Source organism: Colobus angolensis, unplaced genomic scaffold (genome assembly GCF_000951035.1).
Source record: "Colobus angolensis palliatus isolate OR3802 unplaced genomic scaffold, Cang.pa_1.0 Scaffold10, whole genome shotgun sequence".
NCBI classification, from domain to species: domain Eukaryota; kingdom Metazoa; phylum Chordata; class Mammalia; order Primates; family Cercopithecidae; genus Colobus; species Colobus angolensis.
The window spans coordinates 5726544-5753623 of record NW_012110919.1 but is presented as its reverse complement, the minus strand read 5'-3'; the positions used below and the strand labels follow the sequence as shown (position 1 = coordinate 5753623).

The following is a 27080-nucleotide window of genomic DNA, read 5'->3' as shown; positions in this document are numbered from 1 at the left end:
GACAGACACAAATAGAAACATTTGTGCCTAGTTTTTCTAGTTCGTGTTTAGCAAAGATTAAGTGATATTGTTTAATGAAGTGTTTAGTAGCTCTAAATGATAAAGGTTCACATTTTTTTCTATTAAGTAGCTTAAGTGCGAATTCATTTGAAAAAAAAAAAAAATTCCACAGGCTGGGTGCGGTAGCTCATGCCTGTAATCCCAGCACTTTGGGAGGCTGAGGCAGGCAGATCACCTGAGGTCAGGAGTTCAAGACCAGCCTGTCCAACATGGTGAAACTCTCTACTAAAAATACAAAAATTAGCCGGGTCTGGTGGCGGGCTCCTGTAATCCCAGGTTGCTGTGAGCCAAGATCATACCATTACACTCCAGCCTGGGCGACAGAGTGAGACTCTATCTCAAAAAAAAAAAAAAAAAAAAAGAAAAGAAAAGAAAAGAAAATCCACAGTCCTAAAGGGCTTAAAGCAAAATTAAAGTCTCTCTTTTCAGCTTCTTGTCTTTTTCCCCAGAGATAACAGTGATAACAATGTTATGTTTCTTTATTTTCTTGAGACGGTTTCGCTCTTGTTGCCCAGGCTGGAGTGCAATAGCATGATCTTGACTCACTGCAACCTCCACCTCCCAGGTTCAAGCTATTCTGCCTCAGCCTCCCGAGCAGCTGGGATTACAGGCATCTGCCACCATGCCCAGCTAATTTTGTATTTTTAGTAGAGATGGGGTTTCTCCATGTTGATCAAGCTGGTCTCGAACTCCCGACCTCAGGTTTTCCACTTACCTCGGCCTCCCAAAGTGCTGGGACTACAGGCGTGAGCCACAGCACCTGGCTGCAGTGTTATGTTTCTTATGTGTCTTTACAGAAATAGTCTTGACACAAAATATACATGTCTATTATTTATGTAACCAGTCCCCTATTGATACACAGTTTAAGTTCCTCCCAGGATGATTTTTTTCATGTTTCTTTTGCTTTGTAATACTGTATTGAAAACTTGTGTACATTTTTTTTCTATAACCATATTTAGATAAATTTCCAAAAGCAAAACTGTTAGGTCAAAGGGCATGTATCTTTTAAATGAGAATAGAGGCGAACACATTGTTCTCCCGAAGGTTGCACCAATTTGCAGGATAAATCTTTTATTTTCAGAAGGATTGATTCCTGGACTCAACTGAGTCTAGTGCAGCAGGTAGCTATCCATGTCTACTAACCCACAGGAACCTCAGGGTCCTCTGCCTGGAGGAATGACATGAACTGTGAGAAAGAGAAGAATGTAAAAGGTATTTAAAGTGTTTGGAGAGAGAGAAGGATAGGGACTAGCTTAGTAGGGAATCCTCAGTTTACAAGGAGAGTGTTTTAGGTCACAGGAGGTTGCAGATCCTGATCTGGTTTTGAAGAAAGCAAGACAGACCTGGGGCATAAGATAATGTGAGAAAATCCTGCTCTAGATCAGGCAAACCACTTCCTGGATGTGACCTGCTCCTGTAGTAGAAGTCGTAGAGTAATTTTGAGTGAAGAGTCATAATAGCACTGAGATGCTGTTCATTTTAAACACCACCTCCAATGTGAGTCATGGTGGAGTCAGATGTGTGTGTGTGTGTGTAATGCATATGTCAAAAGTCATGTTTAAAGGGAAAGGATTACGTCTCAGTAGTCTCTCCCGGAGACTGCACCTCTTGTCAGTGTCTGAGGAATAACTCAAGTAGACCAGGGGCTGGGTGCCATGGGGAAGTTGCCATCTCAGTGGCAGGTTCCATCTAATCTGGCCATCTGTCTGCTTTCATTTTTCCCTCTATTGGCAGTGGGATAGGAGAGCATCTTGTAGACACACCAAAAAGTTGAGTCCATTCACATCTGGGAAGCTCAAGTCTATTGAACGCAGAGAAGAACTGGAAGGTATCTTGGGTCTCTATGTCAGTGGGGTTTCAAAATCTTACAGGCTGGCTAAGAAGGATGGGGATGTGTATTGTGTGTTTAATGGGAGCCACCCAGAGTCCAGAAACATTGTAGAGAGGCAAGAACCTCGGGTTCGGACTACATATGTGAGCGAGGAGGAACTTGTTCTTCCTTGGCCCTTGGGGACCAAAGTGTCCTCTCAAACTGGTCATGCTTGAGGCATGTCACATGTGCCCAGGTTGAAGACAGCCAGGAATAAGAGTAGTCCTAAAGACCATTAGCGCTGAATTGGATCATTGTCTATGTTTAATCAAAATAATTAAATGAGCCAAACAGTGAGCTTTGAGGCAGTTGCCAAATCATTCTGTATTAGAAACTTGGGCAGGTTTTTAAAAAGATATTGGTGACTGAGACACAGAATGTGAGGTAGGGGTACTGAACTGGGCTATGGGTGAATGGATGGGAATATATGAAGCCCAGGGAAGAACAGGGAAGGAAGAAGTGATCCTGAATGTATTTTAGGAGCTAAGCTGGAGATGAAGCAAAATATTTAGTGACCAAGATACTTTCAGACTAGGAAGGCAGCCATAAAAATAGGTAAAGACAAGTTGGAGCCCAAATTTAAAGGCAAAACCTGAAGAAAAATAAACAAACTTAGCCATGTGGAACTGAATTTTATATGCCTTACTGGTCAGTCTGGTTTTAAAAATCTTATTGTAGTTTTAAAATATTCATTTTAAGAGTTATAAATAGAATTAGCAAAATGACCTAGCAAAGAAAGTATATACGTCTCATATACAGAGTGTACTATTGACTTAACATTTGGTTTAAGGCAAGATCCATTTGCTGGAATTTATTATTTAACATGACTTAAGACCTTTACTTGAACTGAGCCAGAGGATAGAGGCTATGCAATATTAACTTTGGTAGACACTGTTCCCCTTAAATATTACAGTAGAGTTTTCACAGAGTAGGCTTTGACTAGCCTTTATTAGGCTGACAAAATTCTCCCTCTTTTCCAAACCCCACTGCCCTTTTCTCTCCATCCCACCCCTCAACACAGAGTTAAATAAACACCACTTAAGCCACATAGCAATTTTGAGATCTTTGCATTTGTTATTTAATGTCAAAGGCAGGAAACCCCTGGTCCCCTAGAAGAGTCTGGCCTTAGTTTTTCATATGACTTGTGGCAATTCAAATATTTGAGAATCTGTGCCTACAAATATGGTCAAAAGGGATTTAAAGATGAGTGACAGCAAGAAAACTTGTAATCTACTGCAAAGGTTAAGTACTCAATTATAATACAAAGCAGTATATGATCACAAAAGGGCAAGAGGAAAATATTAAATCTCTTCTGTTTGCCATGACATCTTGTCCTTTTCTGATTTCATTAAATCCCAAAAGGAATTTCCTTAGGTGAGACCAGAGTCCCAAAAAGGTTAATTTACTTGCCCCAGGTCATATAGCTGCTAGGAGGCAGAGCTGGGATTTGATTAGGTCTGGTTGTCTATGCTTGTCTCCTCAGAGAGGTGCCTAAGGCGCTGTCACCGATGGGCTCCAGTGCTGTTTCCTCTGTCCCTTTCTCTCCGTGTTCATCAGGACATCTGTGTTGGAAGGTCCCTAGGAACCTTAAGTTGATCATGTCTGAGGCTTAAAACTCCTCGTGCCTGTCTTGTGAATAAGAAGGAGTGAAACAGAAGGGGGTTTTCCTTGACTCGCCCCTTCATCCCCACATCCAGGTGGTGTCAAGTCCTCTCATTCCGCTTCCTTCACAGACCTCTCGTGACCGCCTTACATCCAACCTTCACCACCTCTTGCCATAGATTGCTGTAGCAGGCTCCAGTTGGCTCCACGGAAATGCATTTTCCATCTTGCTTTCTCAGAAGGACTTGTTTAAAACATAGATGTGATCATCCTAATCCTCTATGCGGCTGCCAAGTGACCTGCAGGATGAACCCCAAGCACCTCTGCATGATTTAAGTGGGACCCTCCGGGTGTGACCCATCTGCGGTCCCAGTCTTCACCTGCACCAAGTCCTCCAAATCCTTACCTCTCTGTCTAACTGATTCACCTTCTGACAAGCCTTTCTTTCGGCTTTCTTTGACTTTTTCCCCTCTCCCATTCCTCTTATCTCCCCCTTAGCAGCCCCTCCCAAGTGCTCGCATAGCACCAAGTACTCTGCTGACACTTAATCAGTGGCTGTCATTGTGTCTCTCCCCCTGGCCACTAGGCCGGGAGACGGCTGTGCCCCTTTGCCTCCCCAGCACGCCTCGCCGCGCCTGACACTAGGAGGCACCCAGCAAGTGTCTGTCTCATGAATGAATCAACAGAGAGTCTCCTGACTGCTCACTGTCTTTAAGCCACTTCCCTTCCCTTGGCGCTGGCTGGCCCCTTTGCTCTGCCTTCATCACATTGGTGTTTCCTGTGCCCAGTCCACTGCTGGCTTTTGCTCTGCCTAACAAGGTTTGTTGAGCCGAGCCCTTTTCCTTATTGGTAAAGAGAGAGTAGCAGACCGAATATCTGTCCTCTTGCAATCCCAGAGTCGGGGTGATTGATAGCAGGCACCCTTCTAGTCGACCTCCCTGCAAAGATACAGAATGTGGATCTCTTCTGCTGGCAGCACAAAGAGCCCATTTGTACAGCAGAGTGTTGAATACGGTGCATTATTACTGACATTTGTACTGGGTCCAGTGCAGGGCGTGGAGTTTCTCTGAGACAAACACAGGAATACCCCGAGATAATGTGAGCAGTATCTCCAAAGTCCAGGCTGAGTCATATGGTAGGTGCTGTTTGGAATATCCAGCCTGCCTGCCTTGCAGATTCAGATGCCTCAGGCAGGAGGATGAACTGGCTGCCAATCCTGCTGTGCTCCTGGGTTTGCTGTGTGGCCCTTGGTAAGTCTCTTCACGGCTCTTGTGTTTCAGCCAGAGCGTGTAAATATGTACTGGGGAGCTTTGTGGTCTTTAATATCCTGGGAGATGCCGGAAAGAAATATAATTTGTCTTTGTGCTCTTAATAGTTGTCTTTGTGCTGGCCCAAATCCCTCTAATTTCTCAGTGGGTTTCTAGGCATTTAAACTGCCTAACCGTCTAATGAACCACCAGTCTCCTTAATGTTATGTCCTTTTAAAAATGTCAGTCCATTAAAAATGTCAGTCCAGTGTGAGTGATTTAACAGATGGACAAATATCTGGGTTGGATTGTGCCGGCTACTGGCTGGAGAAGAGCCAGGTCTCCTCCCACCTCCCTGGGAGTTCGAAAGTAACCCGGAGTCTAACCAGACTCTGAGTTGGAATCTAACTTCGTACTTTAACATCTGGTCTTTCGACAAGTGGACATCTTTGAGTCATCCTGCCTTTGCCTGGAAACTTGAAACTCTGTAAAACTGACTTTGTGTAACGCTGCCCAGCCCACCTTGGGGAAGAAGGGTGTGGTGACTGCCTCCAGCTGTGGGAGAGGAAGCAGCTGTGGGGGAAATGGAGAGTGCATCTGAACTGGGGCTCCTTGGACCATGCTTGGATACCCCATAGTGTGGGGTTCATTCCCCGTAGCGTGGTGAAGGCTCAGGTTCATGTGATCTCTGCCCTGGGGCAGCCTTTGATCTCATAGGAAATCTGTATTCACTTGTGGCTCTTTGTCATAGAAGACTTCTGTATATTGACACAAAATACAATCTTTCTTTCCTTCCCTCAACATTAAACTATTTGCACACATATATTAATTCAGGTGGCTTTTTCTTAATCCATTCTGTAGCAAAGCTTTGCCTGTTGTTGATAGTGATCCCCAGTCTTCAGAAACCAAAACACCTGGGGGTCAGGGAGGAGGGAAAGTTGGAGAAGTTTGCTGCTTGTCATTTGATCATTTGGGTCTTGGAGGTTACATTTCTGTTGTTTAAAATATAAAAATTAGCTGAGAGTGGTGGCAGTGCCTGTAATCCCAGCTACTCAGGAGGCTGAGGTAGAATTGCTTGAACCCAGGAGGTGGAGGTTGCAGTGAGCTGAGATCGTGCCACTGCACTCCAGCCTGGGCGACAGAGTGAGACTCTGTCTCAAAAAAAAAAAAAAATTCTGTTGTTTAAAAAAAGAAAAAATTCAGAGGGGCCAGTTGTTCCGACAGCAAATCATCTGATAGCCTTGTAACACTGTGAGTGCAACCGTTTACAGAGCTTGATGCACACAATTTTCATTGGAATAAAAGGGAAAGGGGCTCCCCAAACTGCAAGAGCACTGCTTGTAAAACAGTCAGAGCTGCTTTCTGTGCCAGGCTGTTCAAAAAGATGTGGGAACAGGGCTTGTCTTGGTTGACAGGCCATTCTGGAGAAAACCTGACAGTGCCGGCAGCCCCTCTGCTCTCCTTCCCGCCTGTTCCTTTCCAGTCAGTTTATGGAGAGCAGGTTGTTTTTGCTTTGCGGGGGATTACCTGTGGCCTGGGGGACATTAAAGGGCTTTCTCCTGACTACATGCTTCACATTCCTGTGTGTAACCAGTGAAGATAATGATCCAAGAAGATCATTGCAGTGGTGACCTGAGGGTCTTTGAGACCAGGTCACAATTTAAGTAGGGTCTCAAATTTAGATTTTTGTTGTTGTTGTTGTTTTGTTTTTTTTTTGAATGGAGTCTCACTCTGTCACTCAGGCTGGAGTGCAGTGGTTCGATCTCAGCTCACTGCAAGCTCTGCCTCCCGGGTTCACGCCATTCTCCTGCCTCAGCCTCCGGAGTAGCTAGGACCACAAGCACCTGCCACCACGCCCAGCTCGGTTTTTTGTATTTTTAGTAGAGACGGGGTTTCACCGTATTAGCCAGGATGGTCTCGATCTCCTGACCTCGTGATCCACCCGCCTTGGCCTCCCAAAGTGCTGGGATTACAGGCGTGAGCCACTGCTCCCGGCCTCAAATTTAGATTTTAACATTATTACCCAAAGAGTTAAGTACAGAGCCAGAGACAAAGCAATAGGATTGAAAGAAGTCATTCTACAGCTTAAGCAAACACACACACACACACACACACACACACACACACACACACACACACATTTTGTTTATTTTACTGTGTAATTTACTCCATAGTTTTTTTTGTTTGTTTTTTGTTTTTTTGTTTTTTTTTTTGTTTTGTTTTGTGATGGAGTCTTGCTCTGTTGCCCAGGCTGGGGTACAGTGGTGCGATCCCAGCTCACTGCAAGCTCCGCCTCCTGGGTTCACGCCATTCTTCTGCCTCAGCCTCCTGAGTAGCTGGGATCACAGGCGCCCACCACCGCGCCTGGCTAATTTTTTTGTATTTCTGGTAGAGATGAGGTTTCACCATGTTAGCCAGGAGGGTCTCGATCTCCTGACCTCGTGATCTACCCATCTCAGGCTCCCAAAGTGCTGGGATTACAGGCATGAGGCATCATGCCTGGCCTACTCCATAGTTTTTATTTTAAAATGTTTGTAAACTAATATTGCACAAAGAAGATATTCCATTAAGAAATAATAACATGAAACACCCCTGTACTTATACCCAAGGTAAGGAGATGAGCTTGACCTTGTGACCTTCCCTGATTGAGCATCCCTACATCACAAGCCTTTCCCACCACCAAGATGTCATCGCAGCCATAAGGTTTAACTGTTCTCAAGATTTTTCTCTTTTTACCACGTGTGTGTTCATACCTAAACAAAAGCTTGCCTGCATTTGATCTTTATAAAGTATGTGTTCTTTGACTTGCTTCTTTTAAGATGTAATCATTTTATTCTTTTTGAGACGGTGTCTTGCTCTGTCACCCAGGCTGGAGTACAGTGGCATGATCTTGGCTCACTGCAACCTCGACCTCCCAGGCTCATCCTCTTGCCTCAGCCTTCCAAATAGCTGAAACTACAGGCATGTGTGCCACCACGCCTGGCTAATTTTGTTTTTTTTTGGTAAAGACAGCATTTTGCCATGTTGCCCATGTTGAACTTGAACTCTGGGCTCATGTGATCCACCAGCCTCGGCCTCCCAAAGTGCTGGGATTACGGGTGGAGCCATTGTGCCTGGCCCATTTTAATTCTTGTAGCTCTGGTTTATTCCATTCCACTGTACAAATAAACACAATGTGTGTGTGTGTGTGTGTGTGTGTGTGTATCCCTTTTATTGTGTGTGTGTGTGTGTGTGTGTGTGTGTATATATATATATATATATCCCGTGTGTGTGTGTGTGTATATATCTCCATTTTATTGCCCATAGGCTTTGGATTATTTGTGTGTTGTCTTTTGTTATTGCTTTTATTGTTTTTCTTTTGCAAGTGATGCTGCTGTGTATATTTTCAATGTGCTCCTAACAGGGCCACTTGATCCTCTAACCTACAAATGGAATTTCTGGGTCTCTAGGGGATGTGCGTGCTCAAATGCCAAACAGTTTTTAAGAATCAGTTAAATTCAAACACTGCAAATATACCTTGCAGTCTGCTTTTAGCATTGCTTCATTTTAAAATGAATCCTAGAACCACTGAAAAAGTTTTAAAAATGAAAGTAATTCTATCTTGCTTTGTCTTATGAGAAACTGACTTTAACCTTAAGGAAATAACATTATTCCTTTTTTGTAGTTGTTGCTGTAGAAACAATTTTTGAAGGACAAAACCAAACTTTAAAACTTGAGGCTGGGCACGGTTGCTCACGCCTATAATACCAGCACTTTGGGAGGCCAAGGCGGGTGGATCACAAGGTCGAGCGATCGAGACCATCCTGGCCAACATGGTGACACTTCATCTCTACTAAAAACACAAAAAATTAGCCAGGCGTAGCGGCAGGCACCTGCAGTCCCAGTTACCTGGGAGACTGAGGCAGGAGAATCACTTGTACCCAGGAGGCGGAGTTTGCAGTGAGCCGAGATTGCCCGGCGACAGAGTAAGACTCTGTCTCAAAAAAAAAAAAAGAAAAAATTGAGAACCATTTGGGTGCGCTGGCTCATGCCTGTAATCCCAGCTTTGGGAGCCAAGACAGGCAGATTGCTTGAAACTCCAGAGTTCAAGACCAGCCTGGTCAATATGGCAAGACCTTGTCTCTACAAAAAAAATACAAAAATTAGCCGAGCGTGATGGTGTGCACCTGTAGTGCCAGCTGCTCAGGAGGCTGAAGTAGGTGGATCAGTTGAGCCCAGGGGGTCAAGGCTGCAGTGAGCTGTGATTGCACCACTGCACTCCAGTCTGGATGACAGAGCAAGACACTGTCTCAAAAAACAAACAAAAACACCAAACCTGAGAATCACAGGTGAAACAGTCTAGCCTCAGGAATCACATGAACTGTATATAAACAGTCTCTAGATGAACTCTGTGACCCTTCAGTTGCCACAAATGGGTATACAGTTGGCCCTCCACATCCATGGATTTCACATTCATGGATTCAACCAACCAGGGGTCAAAAATATTTAGGAAGAAAAATTGCGTTGGTACTGAACAGGTAGAGTGTTTTTGCTTGTCATTATTCCCTAAACAATACAATATAACTATTTACATAGCATTTACATTGTATTAGGTATTATAAGTAATCTAGAGATGATTTAAAGTATACAGGAGGATGTATGTAGATTATATGCAAATACTACACCGTTTTATATCAGGAACTTGAGCACTAGCAGATTTTGGTATTTGCAGGAGGTCCTAGAACCAATCCCCCATGGATTCCAAGGGACAAGTGTGTATATACACCTATCACACACTGCCATGGTCTGCTCGTATGAGTCTTCTCAGTGAAGAGTCTTTATGGGAAACATCATTGTCCATGAAATACAGATTCAAAGCTGTGAGCCTTGGGCAACCCAGTTCTCAACAGAAATATTTCAGTGGCATTGGTCTCTTTAAAAGACAGTATTTTATGCAGTTACATAAGAAAGATGTAACATTAGTCTACAATATTGTAATGAGATTTTCACTTGAAAACTATGACTTGGCGATTCCAGCTTAGTCCCATAAAATTTGTTTTAGAACTGCCTTTTAAGCCATGGTTTCATTTCTTTGGGAAATGGGATTTAAAATTTCTCTTTTCAGTAAGGAGTTACTTTTCTGAAAGTAATTACATAAACAAAATTCAGTTAGGGTGAGTTACAAAAATGCTTACTATCCTATAGGTTATTTATTTTGTTACCGTTAGTAAAATCGTAGATCCCTGGAGGAGACAAGGAAGCATCTTAAGTGTGCTAATGAAATTTTGCAGATATTTGCATATTAGTCTCACTTTGAGATACAGGCACTGGGGACTTTTTTAAAAAATATGAAAATAAGGTGAATTAGTCTCTCAAAAAGAGAATATAAAACAAAAGGTATCTGTGTCCCCAGATTCCCAGTCCTATTCCCGAGAGGTAACTACCATCCACAGTTCTTAAGACAGCTTCTAGAAATGTTCGTACACATAGAGTATACAGTTGTACACGTCTATGATAAATCCCTCCACCCCTCGTTTAAATAAGCACAGATGAGCGTGCACAGTAGGCATAGCCCTGCGTCTTTCTTTTCTCTCTTAACAGTTTAGATTGAATAGCTTCCCATGGTAGCCCATTCAGATTCATTTCCATTTTAGTGGCTGCATCATTTTCCATTGTAATAGAATTTTAAAAAGTAGTTCCCTATTGACGGATATCTATGCTGTTTGCAGAATTGGCAGCAGATGGGGTGGGTGGTGGTGGTGGTGGTAGTGGTAGGGGTGGCAGACTATCATTTTTTTAGAAGCAGCATAGAAGAATCAGAGAAGGAGGCAGCAGACTTGTAAATATTTTCATCTCCATTTCTGTTCTTTAAATCTCTTGAAAAAAATTTTTTTTGCCTGCCTTAAGGTGTTTTCAGAACTATATGGAAGCCCAAAAAGGCTGGATGTTTTTTTCTTGCAGCCCTTCTTTCCTTGTGGTGACCATGATGGTGAAGGAGATTATGATATGTAACCAAAACACTGGGGAAGAGGAATGTATTTACATTTGGTGACTAAAGAAGGTTCTGATTCTCTTCTCTGCTACCTCCAGTGCACATACACTCTATGGTAACAGGATTATTTGTTTTTAACCTGATTAGCAAGCCTTTCTAATAATAATCTATTTGGACGGGGAAGTTTTCCTTATACAAAGTGTCTTGCTGCATAGTACCCATTCGAGGTGGTGTTTGCAAACCCTGTGGAGTGCCTTTCCAAATACCCCTTCCCTTCCCTTTCTCCCTGGCTGGCAGAGCCTGTTCCTGGAGTGGAGGCTGAAAATGTTATCTGCTGCCTCCCCAGCCTCCCTTGCAACTAGGGCATGGACATGGGACTCAGCGCTGGTCAAAGGGACCCTGGGGGAAATCTACTGAGGAGCTTCTGGAAAATGTTTTCCTTCCTAATAAAATATGAAAGAAGATAAGGATCCTCGTCTATAGCCGGAAACTGTCTACATGTGATTCCTAGAACTGCAGTAGCTCTCTTGCCTCCATGTGAGGAGAAGCAGTGGCCCGAGGATAGTGTGAAAAAATGCAGAGAGATTGGGTCTTTGATATCTTTAAGCCGTTTAATTAGCCCTGCCCTCTGTTCTTAGTTTAGGAGACCATAGATGTGCCCTTATTATTGAAACTGATTTTATTCAGTTACTGAAGTTATCTTACCTGTTATGTAATTTTACCCATAGGAAATAATATGAAAGTAGCAAAATGACTCAGTTAAGATAGTTGAGTGCCTGCTGTGTTCAAGAGACTATTAATATAATGCTCTGGGGCTGCAAAAAAATCAAGTTTCTAAGAATATGAGGTCAGAGCAGCAGGAGTCCTGAGTAACCACTGATAACTGGATTTGGGGTGGTCAGAAGTGACTGTGTGGGAGAGGTGAAATTGAGCAGACTCTGAAGGAACCCCTAGGTTTTGGTAAATAGGAAGCTGGGGATGAGGATGCCCGGGGCTTTAGAAAGAACACAGGCTGTTGAATCACACCTGGGTTCAAACCGTGGCTTGCTACTCCCTAGTTTGTGACCTTGTCAAATTCCTTGACTTCTTTTTTCTTTTTCTTTTTTTAATTTTTGAGACAAGAGTCTCACACTGTCACCCAGGCTGGAGTGCAGTGGTGTGGTCATAGTTCACTGCAACCTCGAACTCCTGGGCTCAAGGGATCTTCCTGCCTCAACCTCCTGTGTAGCTGAGACTACAGGTGCATGCCACCACACCCAGCTAATTTTTAAATTTTTTGTAGAGATTGGAGGGCATCAGGGGTGGTCTGGCCTAGTTGCCCAGGCTCATCTTGAACTCCTGGGCTTAAACCAGAGTGCTGGGATTACAGGTATGGGACACAGTGCCCAGCCCAAATTCCTTGATATATTTGATACATTGAGCATAACTAGCATAATTGAGGTGAGAACTAGAAATAAAATGTGTCAAACATCTGTCATGCTGATGTGCACGTAGAGGGACAGAGTAGATGGCGGCGGTGGAAGGCATGGTAAAGCCTCCATGCATGTGGCACTCCTGAATAAAGGGTGAAGTGACTCCTGAATAAAGGGTCAAATGACCTTGGCACACTCTGCTCGAGCTGGACAGAGTTCATCTGGGTGGCCTAAGAGGCTGAGAGTACAGGATCTGGACAGAGACAGGTTTGAGTCAAGATAATGAAGACTTTGACTTCTGGCTTCAGGAGTTTAAACCTCATCCTGTAGCCAACCTATGGTGGTGACCACTGAGAGGATCAACCTGGAGAGAGAGGAGTTAGATTGTTGCATGATCCAGGTGTGCCGTGTGACAGATCTCGACCAGGCAGGTGTCAGGTGTTGGAAGGAGCAGAAGGGTCTGATGTTAGAGTATGTGGGAGGCAAGGGAGAGGGGAGATTGAATGATGAGTCCCAAAGACTGAATAGCTGTCAGTTATGGAGTGTGAAATTCAGAACAGATGTGTAAGACTTTCAGATCATCATATCCTAGGTGGGAACAAGAACAGTTGGAAAGATTTATTGACATTTTTGATGAAAGATGCTATATAAGTGGAAAATAATGATGTTACCCAAATCTGTTTGTCTTTTAATTATTGTCTAATTACGCTTATCACTTTACCTCTGTTTGTATATAAAGTTTGATTCCTTTGAAAGATGTGTCCCTTAATAAAATAAACATACCCTTGCCTCTGATTAGGTATTATTGAACTCTTTGAGTCAATCCTGTAATATGAAGTATATATTCACTGATTGTTCACTACATGTTTATCCAGGAAGAAAAGCAATCAAGCAAAGTGTTTCTCTGACACAGAGATTGTGGTACTTACAGATGTATTTACAATGGCCTTATTAATAAAACATCAGTCATAACATTGAAAGCAATGAATGACATCAGAGTCATTAAAGTATAGAAATCAAATAAATTTTAGTTCATCAAGTTCAGGGTGATATCCTGAGCTGAATGAGAGACTTCATAATGTTCTCAGTTCAAGAATTGTAAACAGATGGTCCCCTAACATTTCGAAATGCTGATTAAGGTAGGTGGACTGAGTCAGATTAATCAAGTATACCACATTGTAAATACTGTTATGTAGTTAGCAATCCTTGGCATCTTGTTAAGTTCACCTTCTTTCCGGCTGGGCACCGTGGCTCATGCCTGTAATCCCAGCACTTTGGGAGGCCGAGGTGGGCAGATCACTTGAGGTCAGTAGTTCAAGATCAATCTGGCCAATATGGTGAAACCCTGTCTGTTGCGGGAAGTCAGGGACCCCAAATGGAGGGACTGGCTGGAACCATGGCAGAAGAACATAAATTGTGAAGATTTCATGGACATTTATCAGTTCCCAAAATTAATACTTTTATAATTTCTTAGCCTATCTTTCCTGCAATCTCTGAATATAAATTGTGATGATTTCATGGACATTTATTACTTATCTAATAATGCTCTTGTAATTTCTTATGCCTGTCTTTACTTTAATCTCTTAATCCTGTTATCTTCGTAAGCTGAGAATGTGTGTCACCTCAGGACCACTATTATACAAATAGATTGTAAAACGTGTGTTTGAACAATGTGAAATCAGTGCACCTTGAAAAAGAACAAAATAACAGCAATTTTCAGGGAACAAGGAAAGATAACCATAAGGTCTGACTGCCTGCAGGGTCGGGCAGGGCAGAATAGAGCCATATTTTTCTTCTTGCACAGAGCCTATAAATGGACGTGCAAGTAAGAGGATATTGCTGAATTCTTTTCTGAGCAAGAAATACCCTGGGGAAGGAATACATTCCTGGAGGGAGGTCTATAAATGGCCGTCCCGGGAGTGTCTGTCTTATGCAGTTGAGATAAGGACTGAAATACACCCTGGTCTGCAGTACCCTCAGGCTTACTAGGATTAGGAAATTCCAGCCTGGTAAATTTTGGTCAGACCAGTTCTCTGCTCTCAAACCCTGTTTCCTGTTAAGATGTTTATCAAGACAATAAGTGCACAGCAGGACATAGACCCTCCTCAGTAATTCTAATTTTGCCTTTGCCTTGTGATCTTTATTGCCCTTTGAAGCGTGTGATCTTTGTGACCTACTCCCTGTTCATACACCCCCTCCCCTTTTAAAATCCCTAATAAAAACTTGCTGGTTTTGCAGCTCAGGGTCATCACGGTCCTACCAATATGTGATGTCACCTCTGGAGGGCCAGCTGTAAAATTTCTCTTTTTGTACTTTTTATTTCTCAGACCGGCCGACACTTAGGGAAAACAGAAAGAATCTATGTTGAAATATTGGGGGCTGGTTCCCCCAATAACCGTCTCTACTAAAAATTCAAAAATTAGCCAGGTGTGGTGGTGTGTACCTATAGTCCCACATACTCAGGAGACTGAGACAGGAGAATCGCTTGAACCTGGGAGGCAGAGGTTGCAGTGAGCTGAGATTGCCCCACTGCCCTCCAGCCTGGGTGACAGAGCAAGATTGTCTAAAAAAAAAAAAAAAAAAAAAGTAAAAAACAGTTTACCTCCTTCCCCAAGGCAAAAGGAAGCCCCATGATTCTTAGGGAACTTGGCATGAGTAAAGCTTCTTGGGCATTTTACCCTTTGGGCATAAAATTGATGTTTCCAAATGATACTTCTGCACACAGGCAGTAGTTCCATAATAGGCTAAGAGCAGGTGTCCCTGAGTGAGAGTTCTCACAGTCTTGTTGCATTGTTAAGGCTCTAGGTCAGGTACAGACCCATGGTTTGGTTGATTGCAATTCCTAGTAAAGAGAAAAAAACCATCTAGCTTTGACTCTTTCGAGACTGCCTTCTATCCACCGCCTACACACATACTTGTTTGTTTGTTTGTTTATTTCTGTTACTAAACTCATTTGGATTTTTTTTTCCACATATAATTGTAGTCATAGTTAGTACCTGGTTCAGTGGAGTAGATAGGTGTAACCGTGGTACTTTCCTGCATTCAGGAGAATCTGGGATGATATCTTCATAAGTATGGCTTAGAGTGAGGGGAATGTGATTTGCTATGTACATTGAGGGATTTCTCTTTTCAGTCCATAACACACAGAAGGCATTGCACTCTTCAGGAAATCATCTTTAAGTCCTGCCATTTTGTTCGTCATAGGTGAAAACTTTGCTCTTCTTTATCTAGCCCCCTGATGGAAAGTACCAAGGCTGTGATAAAAATTGGAGTTCAATTAGTATTGAGCCTGTAGAAGAGAGATGAGTGGAGATGGAATAAATTATGAATCATGTATTTATGAGACAAAATGCCTGATTTTCCATATGTAATGGACAGTGTTCTTTTAGGTAAGAACTCAATTATCCTTGGCTTCAAATGATGCTTAAAAAAAAAAAAAAAAAAGTCCAAATTACATGAACCCAGCATCCCAGACAGAGGCTCACTTAATGTTGGTATGCAACAAGTGTATATGCATGTCATGACCAATTACACAGATTCATGAATGAACCATTCTTATGTGACATGAACTAAATCCAAAATCCCTCTATACAGTATAGTTACAGTGCTATATTTTTAAAAATTAATAAGAACCTAAACAGTATCTGTATTTAAGATAAGGCTCCTTTTCTTTTTGATATTCCAAAGTCTCTGTTTCTCAGTCGTTTATTTTCATGATTATAAAAACGCCACCTGCTGTAAAATCACTGGCTTCCCCTTGTCTGCATGGTCAGGTGTCGAGCCTCGCATGACTTGCAGAGCCTGTTGCAGGTTGTCTATGTTCTTCTGAGCCTTGTGCCTCCTCCCTTTAGGAATCTTTGCCATACACCTCTTTTTTGCCCCAGCCCTCAATCATGCCTTGATTTAGAATGACCCATTTAGCCATTCTCAATATTAGATAATCCAACTTTTAGTTTCCTAAGTACATATTCTAGTTTTTCCTTCTGCAGATACAATGTGCACCTTGCTAGGCTCTCGGCAGATTTTTGAGCCACCTCTAAGCCAATTATCACCTTCTCAGAAGCTTCTCAATGAAGCCCCTTGCTTACTTATTTCCTCCCCTTGGTTCCTATAGTACTTGTTCCTTTTTTTTTCTTTTTTTTTTGAGATGAAGTCTCACTCTGTCACCTAGGCTGAAGAAGTACAGTGGCACAATCATGGCCCTGCAGCCTCAACCTCTTAGGTTCAAGAAATCCTCCCACCTCAGCCTCTCGAGTAGCTAAGACCACAGACGCTACCACACGCAGCTTTTTTTTTTTTTTTTTTTTTTTTGTAGAGATGGGGTCTCACTATTTTGCCCTAGCTGGTCTCAAACTGCTGGGCTCAAGCAGTCCTCCTGCCTCGGCCTCCCAGAGTGCTGGGATTACAGGTGTAAGCCACTGTGCCTGGCCTTGTTACATTTTTTAATTCTGTATGCCTCCCTGCCCCAACAGTGACCTCTTAGGGCAGAACTTACCATATTTCTCTGACTCCAGTTCTTTCAACACCCTACTCAGTTCACAAAAGATGCCCAGAAAAACATTTTCAAGTAGCAATTCTGTGTTTTAGGGGGCTTGGTTTGCAACCTCAGTTAATCAGTTCTATTAGCTATCATAAAGACAATTTGGTCTAAGTAAGCAAGCCTTAATTGTACTTTGTGTGCTTTTAGTTAAATTCAGCCTCATTGAGAAACATTGGCTTTCTAAATGACTATTATGTAATAAAACGAGGCATTAGCAATCTGGATCAACATGGTATTAGGATTTTGCTGCATTTTGCAGAATTCTAAATTGCATATTTTTGTATCTAAATCTTATGTATTCAGTTAAACCACAGATATTAATGCCTTGCTAGTACACCACGTAGATTTCTGCTCTTTTTCATTGGCTCTTTTATATTCTAAAAACAAATATTTATGAGACAGTGTCGTGAAAGTTTGGGAAACTTTAAAAATGTTAAAGAGCTGACAAAATGCATTACAGGTTGACATGCTAATGAAATTTAAGCGTTTTTTTTCCTGCTAGAATTGAGCAATACTGTACATTAACATTTATTCATTGTGTATTTATAGTGTTATAGGTGCTATAAAGATAATAGTTTTGTCAGCTCCTGCGTTTTTGTTATTTATGTTTTTTTGCATCTTATATTTTACTTTTTCGAGGTTTCACTTACAGTAAAGTATATACATCTTAAATGTACAGTTGGATAATTGTTACCTATGTATACGCCCTGAGTAACTGCTACCTGAATCAATGTTGTCGGCGCCCCACTGCTCCCTGGTGCCACCTCCTGGTAAATCATTCTCCCTACCCCTACTTCCCTGCAAAGGGTAACCACTCTTCTCACCTCTGTAGCATGCTAATCACACAGCATCACAATTTTTTTTTTTTTTTTTTTTTTTTTGAGACGGAGTCTCGCTCTGTCGCCCAGGCTGGAGCGCAGTGGCCGGATCTCAGCTCACTGCAAGCTCCGCCTCCCGGGTTTACGCCATTCTCCTGCCTCAGCCTCCTGAGTAGCTGGGACTACAGGCACCCGCCACCTCACCCGGCTAGTTTTTTGTATTTTTTAGTAGAGACGGGGTTTTACCGGGTTAGCCAGGATGGTCTCGATCTCCTGACCTCGTGATCCACCTGTCTCGGCCTCCCAGCATCACATTTTTGTGTGTGGCTTCTTTCATTAAGTATTACACACTTGAGATTTGTCTGGGTTGTTTGTTAAACAGTTGTTCATTCCTTTTGTTGCATATGGTTTTTAACAACTTGTTGCTTAAATTTTATTTTGGTAAATAAGATTCATTATAAAGGGCCAGGCAGGATGGCTTATGCCTATAATTCCAGCATTTTGGGAGACCAAGGCAGGCAGATCACATGAGGCCAGGAGTTCAAGACCACCCTGGCCAAGACGGCAAAACCTTATCTCTACTAAAAATACAAAAATCAGCCAGGCGTGGTGGTGCACGTCTGTAATCCCAGCTACTCGGGAAGCTGAGGCGTGAGAATCACTTGAGCCTTGGAGGCGGAGGTTGCAGTGAACTGAGATCGCACCACTGCACTCCAGCCTGGGTGACACAGCAAGACTCTGTCTCAAAAAAATAAAAAGTAAGATTCATTATAAAGAGTAATATTCAGTTTGTGTTAGTTGGTCTGTGCCAATAATTTTATTAACAAGACTATTGGCATTTTGCGTGTGGGGTGCCAGCCTTACAGACCTGGTAGTAACAGAACTGCTGCATATAAGAGCTGCAAGGCCCTTAGAGTTTGCAGAGTTCAGCCACCTTGCTTCTTCACGAGACCTAAGGTTAATTTGATCCCAAGTGCCCCGAGTGATCGAGTTCAGCTGTCTTCTTATCACTGTTGCTGTGTCACAATTCAAACTTGATTAGGTGGATGTCTGAAGTTAACAGGAAAGCAATCTTGTAAATTTAGAAATCCACCTGGGCATGGTGGTGCCTGCCTGTAGCCTCAGTTACTTGGGATGCAGAGGAAGGAAGATCACTTGAGCCCAGGAGTTAGAAGCCAGCCTGGGCAACAGAGCAAGACCTTGTCTCTAAAAGAAATTAAAAGAAAGAAGAAAATGTAGAAATCTCTAATTAGCAAGACTTGGAGTTTCAGTTATCCACAAATTTCTTTCATTCATCTAGAATACTTCCCTTAGTGTCAATTAAATGAGATGTTACTGACTGTTCATGGAACTTCATCTTTTATTAAAACCTATTCTTAAAAGGAAGGGGAAAATGTAACCAGTGCACATGTTTGCTATGGCACTTTCAGTTTTAGCGCACCATCTTGAACTTTTGATGTTCCTACATTTAGTTCTTTTAAAGCCTTGTGAAAACCACAAGGATTGTTCTCGGTATAGGAGGTCTTAGGGTAAGTTCTGAATCTGTGATCTCTGCAAGTGAAAAACCAATCCCTAATCTTACACCTTTCTGCTAAGGTCGTAATGATTCACAGGAAGTTTCAAAGAAAGGATTTTGAAGGAGAGATTAGTAGACTCAGCAATGGAACATTAAATCCTTTATTGGCCAGGAAGTAACCACAGAACATTCTTCAGAATGTTAGAGACTTCCTTAAGTATGATTAACAAACATAGGGACAAGTGGCTTGTCTTTTTTCTAATTATAAAGCACTGTTTTTCAAACAGGATTATGGTCATGAAATAAATTTGATGAGTACCAACTATCACTTTATATACTTATATGGAAAAGCAGAAGGAACATCACTGCAAATAGTCATCTACCTTACCCAGATTCAACAATTTAAAATGTTCTTATTTTCTTTGTGTTTGTAACCTGTTAAAAGTAAGTAATATGCAGACATCAGGGTACTTTGTTTCTTTTTTCTTTTCTTTGTTTTATTTTTTTTTGAGATCAGATCTCACTCCCATCACCCAGGCTGGAGTTCAGAGGCGTAATCTTGGTTCACTGCAACCTCTGCCTCCCAGGTTCAAGTGATTCTTCTGCCTCAGCCTCCCCAATTAGCTGGGATTACAGGTGCACACCACCATGCTCAGCCAATTTTTTAGGAGAGGTGGGGTTAGCCAGGCTGGTCTCGAACTTCTGACCTCATGTGATCCACCCACCTTGGCCCCCCGACAGTGCTGGGATTACAGCATGAGCTACTGCACCCAGCCTTCTTTTTTGTTTTTTGAGACAGAGCCTCGCTCTGTTGCCCAGGCTGGAGTGTAGTGAGTGTAGTGGCACGGTCTTGGCTCACTGCAGTCTCCGCCTCCCAGGTTCAAGTGATTGTCATGCCTCAGCACCCCGCTGAGTAGCTGGGATTACAGGCATCTACCATCAAGCCCAGCTAATTTTTGTATTTTTAGTAGAGATGGGCTATCACCATGTTGGCCAGGCTTGTCTCGAACGCCTGGCCTCAAGTGATCTGCCCGCCTCGGCCTCCCAAAGTGCTGGGATTACAGGCATGAGCCACCAAGTCCAGCCAGGGCACTTTGTTTCTGATGTGTATCTTCAAACAAGGACTATTTCTACATAATAAAATTAACAAAAGTAATTATAATTTCTAATATCCAGTTGTCCAGAAAATTAGGTAACCGTAAATACAGTTACATTGTGTGTAGTAAAGATAAGTAGTATTTTACAAAACTTGTGTTTTAATTAGGTGTGTGCATGTACATGCACATACATATGTATGTATATATTGGTAAACATGTATTTCTTTCTTGGACATCTCATTCAGAATTTGTTACAGCATAGAGAAATCGGGTTCGTATATAGGTATTTGCTGCTCAGTGATACTGCGCATTCTGTGCTGAGTGTTGTATGGCACCTAAGAAAGTGAATGCTTTCAGTAACTAGTAAAAAACCCAGCAAAGATGATAAAACAAGGAGGGACCCACCTAACAGTATACATAAGAGCCAGAATGGATCAGGAAGGAGAAGAAGTCCTCTGGAAAGGCCTCATGGAAGAGATCTTGAAGAATGGTAGGATTTGGATATGACAGAGGCCTTGAGATGCTGTGTCCAGAAGGGAATGGTGTAACTATTGAGGTGAAACAAAGTCCAGAAATGTGTTCATGTACCACGGTGCTGAGATCTGTTTGGTGGATGATGACGGAAGGAGGAAGACATTGGAAGTTGAATAGGAAAAATTTACTCAGGGCTTAAGTACTAGCAAGGGAAGGAATCCAATCTCCTTATTGAAGGAAGAATCATTGAACATCTTAAGCAGTGTTTTCATGTGATGGAAGTAGGAGTTTAGAAGATCAGTGTAATGACTTCCTATAGACTAGATGGAAGGAGTAGAACACTGAAAACAAGGAAACCCAGTTAAACTGTTGCCCTTGCTATAGGTGAGATAGGAAATGAGTATGTGGATTAAGATAGATGGCCCTGAGGATAGCAAGGAAGGGTCAATCTGGAGAGAAACTACCAAGCCAAAAAACAAAACAAAACAAAACAAAACAAAACAAAACAAAACAAAAACAGGTGACAGTTATAAAGAAGAGATGAAGGAGCGAGAACATCGATAAAATAATTATGCTGTTTACACCTAAGGTCATGGAATTAAGTATAACCCAGTCCCCAAACCCCCAATATAATATCTGTAAAAACAAGCTTCCAAGCATAATTCATACTCATTCATTCATTTTCTCTCTCTCTCCCCCCACCCCTCCTTTTTTTAGAGATGGGGTCTTGCTGTGTTACCCAAGCTGGCCTCCAACTCTTGGGCTCAAACAGTCCTCCTGCTCAGCTTCCTGCATAGCTGGGGCCACAGACACATGCCACTGTGCCTGGCCATGCCATAATACTCTCAAAAAGTAGGCTAAGGAGGCTTTTTAGAGGAAGTAGCAAGTTATAATCATCAGATATGCCTTTCTAATACGATTTTCTCTTGTTTTGCCTAAAGACTTGGAGGTGGAAAATGTTAGACATCTGTCTTGAGGGTCTTACTTCAGAGTCCTAGTTTTACTGAAAATAGCAACATAGAAGACTCATGACAATTATAGAAACGTTGAGAGCTGGCTGTTGAGAATGTAAAGTTTAGTGATTTTACCTAAGGTACCTTTATACAAGTCAAATTAAATACTAGGTAAGACTGTAAAGCAGTATCTTAGGCTTTTGTGTGGGGAGGGGGGCGGTATCTTTTAAAAATTGTCTTTCCTGTTCAGGTTCATTGAAACTTGATTCTTACGGGACCTCCTGGTATGAATTTGAGATCCTGTTCTCCACTCTCCACCCTCCTTTCTGCTGCAAGATGCATAGACAAGCAGCAGTTTGTGTGCACACAAACACTCCATGCGTGTGAGGGCAATGGGGACAATGATCGGCTTCTGTTGAAAGAGCTTAATGATGGTGACAGCAGCATCACTGTTCTTGGGTCTGGAGTCTTCTGAAGAACCCGCCTATCTGGGGTGTGTTAGGTTTGATAAACCATGGCCAACACTTATAGCATTTACTCTGTACAAGACCCTATCATGAATTCCTGTAATCCTCACAGTCACACTGTGAACTAGTAGATACTGCCGTCCTCATTTTACAGATGAGAAAATTAAGGCATAGAGAAAGTAACTTGCCCAAGATGAGGTAATTCACATGGCAATGCTGAACCTAGGCAGTCTGGCTCTGAAATCTGTGCCTTGAACCACTAGCTTGTGCTACCACCCTGGAAGCAAACCTTTATTTAGGATACATGGCTGTGGAATCAGAGCTTTCCCATGAGGTCTGAGCTGCCTGGTTGCTGCGAGTGTTGTGGGTGGGTCCTGGAAGTCTGTTGCCTGTGTTTTGAAAATACAGCCAACCCAAATATAGACTTAGGTTCTAAGAAGGGTCATGGTACGGTGTTTATCTTTAAAATCACAGCCCACTATTCTTTTTTTTTTTTTTTTTTGTCGTTTCTTTTATCTCAGATCACAAAACAGTATGATCTTAGAGGAGGACTGTTCTCTGCCTGAAACACGAATCTTTGGAGCCTTTAAACGTCTGTGGCTGTGGGAGAAGAAAGCCTCCTCTTACTGATAGCAGAGCATTTAATGACTGTAGAACCTGCCGGAGCTTTAGCCAAAGAGAGAGTTGATGTATAAGCCGGCCTTGAGGATCTTTGGTAGTGGGTAAAACAGAAGTAACCCACATTTTTTATTATGCAAGGTTCTTGGGATTGAAGCTCGTTTCTTTCCTGTTTATGAATGTCAAATTGAGAACATCTCCAGTAATTGCCTTGTGGCACCAAGGAGTCGAAAGGAGTCTGTATTTGCTCTTCTGGTTTCTCTATCATACATATTTTTCACATTTGCAGTATTTAATGGTAACACAATGGTTTGAGTAAACTAAGTAGATTTGAGGGGTTTTAGGGATTATAGGAAACAGGTATATGTATGATAAATGGTTTGGCATACACAGAGCTCAAGAAAAGGTAGGATATTCCTGGAGCCAGGTGCACCTGCACTGGAAGGAATCACACAGCTCTGCCACTTACTAGCTTTGAGTCACTTTTCTGAGAAGATGGGAGTTTTAATTCTAATATCAGATTCTTGAAAGGAAAAATAAAATAAGGTGCCAAAACCATTTAGAAAATTATTTGATGCTGATGAGTCCTTAGTAACTGGTGGCTTCTCTTTTCTGATAAACTTGAATGATCCTGGCAAGATTCTGTCCTCTCTTGAGCCATTCTTCTTGAGGCCTGCTTGTGTCCTTTAAACAAGTCGTTGCCGTCTTGGACTTTGGAGGGTGAAAGGACTCCTTCATTTCTGTGTTCCTGTTCTATCAAATTGTGATTTCCTAAGGGACAAGAAACTACATTTCAGAACCTTGCTGCTGCATTAGAGAAATTATTTTATTTTTATTATTTATTTATTTATTTACTTTTTGAGACAGAGTCTTGCTCTGTCGTCCAGGCTGGAGTGCAGTGGCGCGATCTTGGCTCACTGCAACCTCCGCCTCCCAGGTTCAAGCGATTCTCCTGCCTCAGCCCCCTTGAGTAGCTGGGATTATAGGCATATACCACCACATCTGGCTAGTTTTTGTATTTTTAGTAGAGACGGGGTTTCGCCATGTTGGACCAGGCTGGTCTCAAACTCCTGACCTCAGGTGATCCACCCGCCTCCTCCCAGAGTGCTGGGATTACGGGCGTGATCCACTGCACCTGGCCTGAGAAATTATTTAAGTCTGCTTCCTTATGCCATCACAAATAGTGGATTGAGTCAGAACATATGGGTGTGTCCAAAGGAGGAGGCACCTGAGCTGTCTGCCACAGTTACAATGGTCCCCCCAGGGAAAAGGTCCCTTAGGGAGGAAAGGATCACACCTGCATATTCTGAACGTGGGAGATCTTAATTATTTTTTTCTTTTTCTTTTTCTTTCTTAGAGACAGAGTCTGGCTTTGTCGTCCAGGCTGGAGTGCAAGGGAGCAATCATAGTTCACTGCAGCCTGAAACTCCTGGGCTCAGTCAGTCCTCCTATCTCAGCCTCCTGAGTAGCTGGGACTACAGGCATGCCACCATGCCTGGCTCATTTTTTTTTTTTTTTAATAGGGACAGGGACTTACTATGTTGCCCAGGCTGGTCTCAAACTCCTGGGCTCAAGTGATTCTCCTGCCTCTGCCTCCCAAAGTGCTGGGATTATAGGCATGAGCCACCATACCTGGCAATATTTATCATTTGGTAAGTGATCACCTATATTCTACTTGGAGCAGTGAAGAGTCATGAAACGCATCAGTTTCCTGTTTGACCTCTCACATGTGTCACAAGCCATGAACCATTCACAGTCCGGTCTGTTTGGAAAGCAACCCAACACAACCTCAGTTGCAGGTTCTTCTTGATCTCATTGCAAACAGCTGAGCAAATGTAAACAACTAGGGCAGCCACTTGTCCCTAAACAACTGGCTGCCCTAGTTGGCTGCTAGTCAACAACTGATTCACTTAATAAGAACTAAGGTCCTATTGAGGAAAGAGTGTGGAGCAGACACAGGTGGCCTAGTAGATGATAGATGATCCTTCTCTCCAAGGAGGCATCCAAATGTTGGAGAAACAAATGTGTTATTCAAACACATGTCATACCTAGAAAAATAAGCACTGTATGAGGAATCAGTGCAAATAGGGGGAAGCACAAAGGAAGCAGTCAATACTAGCTGGGCGTGGGGGTGGGAGAACCTTTGTGAAAGAGACATTGTTTGACTTGGTCCTTGAAAGGTGAATTGGGAAGGAGACCGTGCTAGGGTGAGGAACAAACACAGAAATAGCAAAGTGCATGCAGTGTTCAGGTGTGACTGGCTCGTCACACACATGGAATAAGATGGAGGTTAAAAACTAGACTTTAGTACAAATCCTGGCTCTGTGTCTTCTTAGCTGTCACCATAACTTCTTGATGCCTCCCACTTTCAAATCTGCAAGGCAGAGCTAATGACGTGGAGATATGAGGATTAAAGGAGGGTGTATATAAAGGTCCAGCCTTACCCTAGGGGCTGTACATAGATGTGCTTAAAACATCATGATGGATGGATCTGCTGGAAAATGACTAGGATAGGACCCTGATCAAGAGAGCCTTAAATTCTTTGTTAAGTATTTCACACTTTAGGGAACATTAAAGATCTTTGGGAAAGAACAGGGTATAATCTGATTTATCTTTTGAAAAGATGATTTTATTCAACTCAGGGAAATCAGAGTTTCTATGTTGATGGCCTCATTTGAAGGCCAAGCACAACTTCAAAGTAAGGCTGTTTTTCCATGCCAGAAATAAATGCTGTACCAAAATATTGGTTGAATGTACTTTTCATGGACATTTTTTTTTATTTAAGTGGAATGCTATATTATTTTGATACAACTGAAGGAAGCTTTTTAGTTCTAATTGCCATTTGGTGATACTACTGCTGGCTTATATTAGAAAAATAAAACTGCGCAAAATTAGCTTCAGCATTGCAAAGGGAAAGAAATGACTGTTGATCGGTTTTTCTTCTACTCTTGAAAAGCTACTTATTTCTAAGCCTTGTCTGATAGCTATTAGTAGTCTGATCCATTTATAAGAAAATTCTATACTGCAAATCATCCAGTATATATGTTTTTCCCCCCAGTATTTGTTATACTACCAAAAATAAATGAAACCCTCACCCTCAGAGAATAATTTAATTATGAGGCTTGCATATGCTTTGGGAATGCACTTTGGGGCTCCAGTACCAAACACTATTTCCTGGCTTAGTATTACATAGCAGCTTTTCAAAGGACATGAGCCAATTTGTGACCATTATGTGGCTTTCTCTGGATGCCCTAGGAATGGGGATGGGGAAGCAGTGGTGCAGGTTCATGAGCTGGGTATGTTTGACCACATTCCTCCTATGAAACATAGGAGTGCTGGTATAGTGTTCATCTCTGGGCAAGATGACATACCTAGCCTCTTAATAAGCAGGTTAAAGTATACCCACCTCTTTCCACTAAGATTATGATTATGATAAGACACATGGAAGATATAGTTAGAGTAATGCTAATATCCAAAAGTCAAAAAAGGAGGGGAAAATAAATAGGCTGATCACCAGATCTAACTGAGTTACTCTAAGTTTGATTCTGAATTTCCTAGCATCCAAAGCAAAAAGGGAAACAATTATTGTTATCTGATAGATAATACTGCACACCCTTGTTATATTCACTTATTTATCTAGGAAACTATACTCTAGGAGACAAATTACTTTCCCTCTTGTGCAGGGTACCTATAGTGAACACAGCATGGTCTGATAGAGCTCATTCAGGCTGGAGATGCCAAAAGATTCTGCAAGACAGGTGCTGGATTTGTAACTGTTGTTTAGAAACTTACAAGAAGTACAGGTCCCTTCCAAGAAGACCCACCCTGCGTGTTTTAGGGGTAAGTGAGGTGGTGAATGAATGGGATGGGAAATGGAGAAGACTGGGCCGCCAGGGCACGGCAGTAGGCAGACCCTCTGCTCCCAGGCTTGGCCTCTTTTCTCTGTTCTCTAAGGGCCTCAGAGACTCGTTTTTCCTGGGGGCGGTTCTCGCGGAGTAAACATGGTATTCCCACATCCCTTTCCTTGCTGGCTTCCCCTCTTCCTGGGGAGGTTTTACTGACAGACACTGCCAGAAACCTATGGGAATGAACAAGCATGGGTGGGAAATTTTCCAGAACTGCCCCCCAAAAGACCTTAAGTTTAGTGCCCAGCAGCTCTTGCTCACCCCTTTTGTCCTTCTGAGTTAGGAACTAAAAGCTTCAGTGGACATTTATTGTGTGTTTAGTCCTAAAATTAGGCCTGGTTCTACCAGACATGGTGGCTCACGCCTGTAATCCAACACTTTAGGAGGCTAAGGCGAGAGGATAGCTTGAGTCCAGGAGTTGAAGGTTGCAGTGAACTAGTGATTGCATCATTGCACTCCAGCCTGGGTGACAGAGTGAGAGACCTCTCTCTCTCTCTCTCTGTCTCTCTCTCTCTCTCTCTCTCTCTCTC

The 27080-nt window shown here is 42.5% G+C and overlaps 1 protein-coding gene across 2 annotated transcripts in view; it reads left to right on the top strand.

The window, feature by feature from the left end:
- The first annotated feature begins 4286 nt into the window (after positions 1 to 4286).
- TMCC3 (transmembrane and coiled-coil domain family 3) overlaps positions 4287 to 27080 on the top strand; it is a 47692-nt gene continuing 24898 nt past the window's right edge. The window contains exon 1 of one of the 2 annotated variants that reach the window (XM_011933972.1): positions 4287 to 4351. The gene's annotated coding sequence lies outside the window, so the exon portion shown is untranslated. Of the gene's footprint in view, positions 4352 to 4553; positions 4783 to 27080 lie in introns of those variants that run through there. The other variant, XM_011933965.1, reaches the window with a different exon arrangement.